This window comes from Bolinopsis microptera, chromosome 2, assembly GCF_026151205.1.
Source record: "Bolinopsis microptera isolate Bmic1 chromosome 2, MBARI_Bmic_1.0, whole genome shotgun sequence".
NCBI lineage: Eukaryota > Metazoa > Ctenophora > Tentaculata > Lobata > Bolinopsidae > Bolinopsis > Bolinopsis microptera.
In genome coordinates, this window is record NC_087073.1 from 3185348 (window position 1) to 3192494 (window position 7147).

At 36.5% G+C, this 7147-nt stretch overlaps 1 long non-coding RNA gene across 1 annotated transcript; it reads right to left on the bottom strand.

Annotated features, from left to right (window-relative positions):
- Nucleotides 1-746: 746 nt before the first annotated feature.
- LOC134811910 (uncharacterized) lies at nucleotides 747-2037 on the bottom strand. Its single transcript, XR_010159872.1, has 3 exons — nucleotides 1759-2037; nucleotides 1459-1518; nucleotides 747-1248 (listed from the first exon to the last, which is right to left on the bottom strand). It is a non-coding gene; the product is annotated as an uncharacterized LOC134811910 (long non-coding RNA).
- Between the last annotated feature and the right edge of the window lie 5110 nt (nucleotides 2038-7147).

Consider the following 7147-nt stretch of genomic DNA (forward strand, 5'->3'; position numbering starts at 1 on the left):
TACACCATGCATGAGTGTAGGTGTTGATTTACGATGTCAATCCTTCGCAGCTCGGTGAGGCACAGTGGTGCATCTCGCCGATCTACCGAAGGTTGCGAGAAGCATTATTTGATGCGAGAAGCATTATTTGATGCGCGCGCAACCCAGTAGTGCATCGCGCTACAAGTGTAGGTGGGACCTTTTATCACAAATCGATTGCAATTGCATGTTATAACTTGATTGACGATGTCAATCCGTCGAGATCGTTGCTCTGCGAAGCAGAGCAACGATCGTCGACGGATTGAGATAAATACTCTCATCACGCGCATTGTGATGCGCGTCTTTTCAAATTGATGACGATTTGTACTTTCTTTACACAAAATGGTCATCTAGCACGTGTAAAAGAGCCGCGCATGGCCAGCTGGGAGCGTTAAAATTGAAAATTTCTCGATCCTCCTTCCATCTAGACAACATTTTAATGAAGGTCACGTAGTCGTCCATTTAAGGAAAGCTGTTATTTTAAGTTCACCTTGCGGATCAAAAGGGTATTAGATGGAGTGGAGTGCAGTCCTGTCGAATTGAATCATTGCACATATTGCATTTAGACACGAAGGAAAACACGCTATGTTAGATTTGAATTCTTCGTTAATAAATTAAGTGCTTATACAACATTTCAGAATTACAAACTTTCAAGCAAAATTCACAATAATAATAACCTATTAACTAGAACGTAAAAAAGTTTAAAGAATTTAAGCAATCAAAATCAAAATCTGGGTATAACTCCACTCGGTAAAAAGCAGTTGTATATGGAACAATCTTAATGCAGTAAAATATAATAAACACTTAAAAGCATATTATCATCTCTTCCAAATACCTGCTTTATTTACAGTTATATTATACAAAATATAATTATATTACGATCAAATCCATGAAATAATACAGCCAGAAAGTGCAGATTTAAAAATTGTTAAAATTATCATACACTGTGTGAAATAAATAAAAGGTCTAAAAATTGACAAAACCATTTAATTTCTATTCTATTGAATCCCCAAAAGTTTGTTTTAAATTTTGAACAAAATCTTGTTGTCTATAAATAACTTTTTGTTTTTACGAATAGTAATTTTTAATTATACAATTGCCACATTTTCATTGCCACACAGACGTACAGTGTACACGTTGCTCCGATCCCATTTGAAACCTCCTTGAAGTTACGGATGTAGGAATCAGGATTATCAGGCACATGTAGTCTGCTCATATTCCAACTGTGAACTGAAAAAGAAGTTATTAACCTATTGGATTAAAGATCAAAATTACAAGAACCACCGCAATTTTTGTTTAATATAAATTATCACTGAAATGCATTTAATTTAAATTTTCAAAATTCTTATCATATCAATTCCCATATCAGACGTTTTCAATTGTGATCATCAGATCCTAGTAATAAGACGGCAGGTAACGCATTATAAATTAGTAACTCACAGCAAAATTAATCAGGAAATATTCTCTGCCATGACACGAACTGTTGATTTTCGTTTGTCCCTGGAAAATTGTTTATGATAATTTCAGCAAATATATTAGCTTAAATATTAGCAGCTATCTACAATATATATTATTGCTGTAAGCAATTTTTACAGAGCAGATCGTAGATTAAAGAAACTGACTTATAGAACATGATAAAAACATAAAAACTAACAAGTATACAATGTATTCTCTGTACTATTCTACCGTGATTGTACGATCGTCTGAACTTGAAAAGTAATTATTATCATGTGAACCTACCTATTGGTTAAGCCTATTGAGAGGTTTAGAAGTGCAGGGCATCTTCACGCAATTTGCGGACCACCTCCTTGACTGTACCAGTCTATTATCGAGTTAGAGTTTTCTGCACTGTATCCAGGAGTAGGGGGCTTGTCTGGAACGGTGTCTAGGAAGTTTCCAAGAGATGTCTTGAAGCTTGTCAAAGTCCTTTGAGTATTGACAATTTTGGGGAGAACATTCCAGATTCTTCCAGCTCTCACAGCAAATGAGTGATCGTAGCGTGCAGCAGCAGCTGATACTTTTTTGTGAGAGAAGGGAGTATAACTTTAACTCCCAGTCTAGCATTCTCTCTGAACTGTACATCTAGGTCATTTGACATATAGCCGAAGCATAGGCAAGTCAACTTGTTTTCCTCTGTGTAGAATGCAGTTTTTGTAACCATCCTATATAGAAAAGATGTTTTATTGATAAGACATAAACATATATTTATTTAAGGAGACGAACACTAAATCACAATTTTAGAAATTAATTAGAGAAAATAAATTCTACAGCACATCTATAGTCTAGCAGATGCTGAGATATTACAGCATGATCTCAACTGTGTCGTTGAGTGGGCAAAATGAAACAACATGGCACTTCGTGAGGATAAATTGGAGCTACTTGTCCATAAACATTGTCCTCAAATCACCTTGCTAGACCACCCATTTGCCATCCTAACCCAAGTCTCAGATGACAACACGTTATACCCTTAACCCTCCCGAGGGGTACGGGTGATGCAGATGGTTTCAGCTGACATATCTTAGAGTCCCCACGTTACCACCCTTACCATTATTATAGCCGAACGTGCTCGTAAAGTTTCTGCCTGGGTTCCGAGTTCGTTTAAAACGATGAACTGAGTCACTATGCTGACCCTTTACTAATCTCTCATCACGAGTGCCTACGTCCAACAACTGGAAGGTATTCACTATTCAGCGCACGTTCACAACGAGAATAGAATATGGCCTGCAGCATCTAAACTAATGGCAGAGAAGGCCTTAAATTTGATATTATTGCAACGGAGGGGAGAAAGATATACCATCATCCACATGTGGAAAGTGCTGCACGGCAAGTGCCCAAATGATGTCAACATCCAGTTCTCCGAGACACTCCGAAATGGCCAAAAGGCATTTATTCCCAAGGCATTTATTCCTACTACACTACAAAAGGCATTTATTCCTACTACACTCTGAAGAAATGTATAATATTTAGCAGTCAGCGCAACCAAACGCGCTACGACAATTCGTTTGCAGCCCCACCGTACCAAACATGCATACTATCGAAAATCCCCTGCACTTTAAAGAAATGCTTACAACAATCGAGAAATAATTCCCGGACGAGCCCCCAGTGGCACAGCTGTAGAAATGGAAACTTGTTACTGGATTGAGCGGAATTAAGGCAGCAACCTCGGTGTCCGGGTGGTCAGTGACTCCGATGACGGATGATGGAAGATTCTATGAAGCACACTAAAGTAAACAAGGTAAGTTAATATGTGAATTATCAATACGATACAGTACGTGTAGCGTATAAATTAAGGATGTCAACCAGTGTAGTGTGTAACGGGTATTTAAACCATATAAGGAGCGCGATTTTGTGCAGTCCCCTCATAGTTATGTCACGTGATATCGGCGCCCCGCCCACGTGACTTCTCAAAAAGTATGTCTAGGTGATAGGAAGTCTAATAAACATTCCAGTCTAACACACGCGGTCACTGCGGTGTATTGAACAACAATGTATTAGTATACTAAAAACCCCGTCAAGCAATTAACGCAGAGATATAACAGTCAGTGTATCAAAATATACACTCTGCGATTTTATAGAGTCACAGAGTGTAGTCGAGTTTGCAATTCATGGGATCATGTTCAAAATTTCATTAGGTCATTTCAAACCAAAATAATCTAGGTAAAAGAGCGATTATACAGTGCTCTAAGGGCCGATACTTTAATTTGGGACTAGATGGCTGAAAGTGTGGCGCAAGGCATTCAGATTTCAGGTGCTTTGAAAACTTACATTCTCGCTTGCTGAAGTAGCTACTAGCTAATAGTACTACTAGAAAGTGGTAGTCCCTCATTGCACAATGCACATACACTTACAGTGAACAGAAGCGAAATTATTGAACTTGAGTTAATAATTAATCTTAAAAGAGAAGGATGGGCAGGCAGATGATTTAGAAGTCAATTACCTGATTGATAATGCTATGAAAGAGCAAATTTTAGCCGAAGTAGAGTACGAATGATGCTATAATGTTATTGCAATTTGCGGCTCATGGTCGATAAGCAGGTGTGAGGTCCTGGGGCACATAACCTGAGCTTAAAATATGAGGCACAAGGTTCTGTGACGAGACAAGGTGAATCAGAAGTTTTACTCCACGTTCAACACTGGTTTGAGATGTCTCGCTAACAGTATAAACTATGATAAAAAATACTGCGTGTAGCTAAAATAACCGATTTCTGCCAATCGCAATATCTCTACAAATAAGCATTAAGGCATATCATGATTTTAAGTCTTATTTAAATATGGTCTTTGCGGAAATTTTCCAACATCGGAGAAGTTTCTACGACCTTCCTAGCTCGAGATGTCCCGTAATTTGGGCTGCGATGAGCCTAAAACCTGTTATTCGTGAATATCTTAAAACCTTAGCACTTGAGACCTTAATATATTGCTTCATGACTTGTATAAAATCGAGACTATTGCAGTTATTTTAAATTAAAATACAATTCTTTAAGACATTCAGAAGCCGAGATAAAAAGATACCAAATTCAAAATTGGCACCTGAGGGAAATTATTAAGAAATTTCGCCCTGCAGGACTGGGAATTGCGATGCAAATTGGGGTTCTAGATGATTTTGGTTTGGAATGAGCTGATGTGGACACATTGTGGACACACTCCACTACAAACTGCTACTTGAGTAACACAGACTAACGCTTAACACGGAATTTTCTCCTCCAATCCAGTCAAGTTTTTCAATATTCAACCAAACCAATCGTTGCCATGACTATTTGAAGTGCAGCACAGCAGCGCTTCAAGGTTGCATTTCAGATATGCAAACTACATAGTAAGATATAGTGGCCTGTTATAGGGAATTACTGAAACATATCAATGATGCGGTTGTTATGGATAAGTATTGCATAATATATCTGTTAAACATCTTCATTCTTCATTGTGTGTGAATTATAGACAATTTAATTCGTTTTAACCTTAGTATCATTATCATGCATTTATGTGGGAACTTTTAGTCATAGATTTTATAAGGATAATCATGTACTTCAAACCATACCAGATTCTAATCTTTGCCGTACTAGTGCTATCTAAGATTAAGTTTAATTCGATAGTTTTAAACGAAAATAATACACACTCAGGTCCAAGTCGAGTTAGGAGGTGTTATGTCCTGTTATGCTTATAAATATAATTAGCCATCAAAAACAACACAACGTCTTCATTATTATTAATTTTTTCAACAGAGCTTGCGTTCCTCGCTCATTTTTTGCTCAGACAGCGAATTGACTTGATAGGATTGTACGCGAGATGAAATGTTAATCGAGAAATTAGTAACATTAGTAAGTATTTTAAATTAAGCAGAAGAATTAATATCAGGTGATCTGTTGAATATTGACATCCAAATGTTAAGTTCTAAATATAATGTAAGGTTACAAAGGTGGAGACAAAATACAAAGCAGGTCATAACGATCAAAGAGTTTGGAGCATAGTTTCGGAAATTATTTAAGTCAAAGTTACACAATTGATTGTGCTGAGGATTTACAATTTCTGTTTAGTACCTTATCAAAGCAGAGCCAGTGGTAATACTGACGGAGAAGAAGATCATGGACAAAGTCAATAAAATCTAGAGAAGATTTCAGCAGGATAATAACAAGAAAAAACTGCGGGTTACTATAAAGTTATAGCAAATTTTTGATCGATTATTGTATCAAACCATGTATTCGAATCAAATCGGTTCTCACCTTTTTGCTAACTGCTGCTGTACAGAGTCAAAATCTACAGAATAACGAAAAAAATGTACAGAACAGGGCCGTTAGAATTGTGATTAGTCTGTTAAAAGTGGCAAACAGTCCTTCGACAGAATGTTTCCCCTACAGTTGAGAATGTGAATTTATCTTAATTGAAAGTAAACATATATAAACTAGAAAGAAAGTTGTAAATATTACTAGACTTTACATTCGACTGACCGACAGTTATCCAGCTAGAAAAAGTAAAATCTCTCTTTGCGATTACAAACATCTGGCATAAAAACAGCATAAGAACGAAAAACCGAGCTAAGAAAGCAAGCATGGATCTCTAGAGCAAGCGTGAAAAACAACATCAAAATGGAACTATTTCTGTCCTATCCGATCAAGGACCCACAACCTAGTAAATTAATTCAACTAGTAGGCCTAATATAGCAATTGTTCAATTCCTTTTTAAAACGATTTTCATTAAAATGGTCTTAATCACTATTTTTACTACTTTATTATATTAAAATAATTATTTGAAAACTACTCCAGTCAACAAAAATGTATCAACTTGCATACAACATAAATAAATAGGAATTTAAATTTGTTGCTACCCTATAGGTACCAAGACAATTTTGTAATATCCAACGCGAAATAATGTCGACGATATCCACCACGGTTGTAAAATTAAGTTACAAATACGCATGTTTAAACTCATTCTTAGCTAAAGTTTAACAAATCAAACCCAAAAATTTTTCTTTAAATTTATATGAATATTTGATACTAGCATTTAACTATATTTTACATACTAATTATAATAAATTGGATGTAATTTATCTAATTTAAAACGATGCAACAGTGATATGCCAAGTAAATCGGCGCGCGGCGCAGCAAATCGTCCATATTGGATTTACAACCAAATTTTGGTTGTAGAAAAAGTAATTATTCCCTCCCTTCGATGCGAAGCAAGAATGCTAGTTCGCGCGGCGCGTCGAAGCGGCGATCGAAGTCCTCCAAGTTATAACCTACTACTATAAAAACTACTGTCAACAATAAGGCGCGCGCGCGGCACCGATGCTTCACAATTCATTTAATCAACCTATTACACATTGAACATATTGTATTGTTACTGAGCGGTGCGGCGCTCAGTCTGTCATTTTTATTCCGTCGAATTGCTTAAACATGACAATGCGTGCGATGCGTCCAGCGTCGCGTCGAACAGATCACATTAAAATTTTACAATTAGCATAAACTTAAGGGTATACAAATGACTTTCGGCCGTTTTAGAAATATGAGGTGGCCGTGGGTCATTAAAATGTACGTGTAAAATATTAGTAACAAATATATTTATTAGTCAAAACCACTTTATTTGAATTTGAGCCTAGCCATGCTGTTTCCACATTCCACAATGTATGTTATGGAAAATA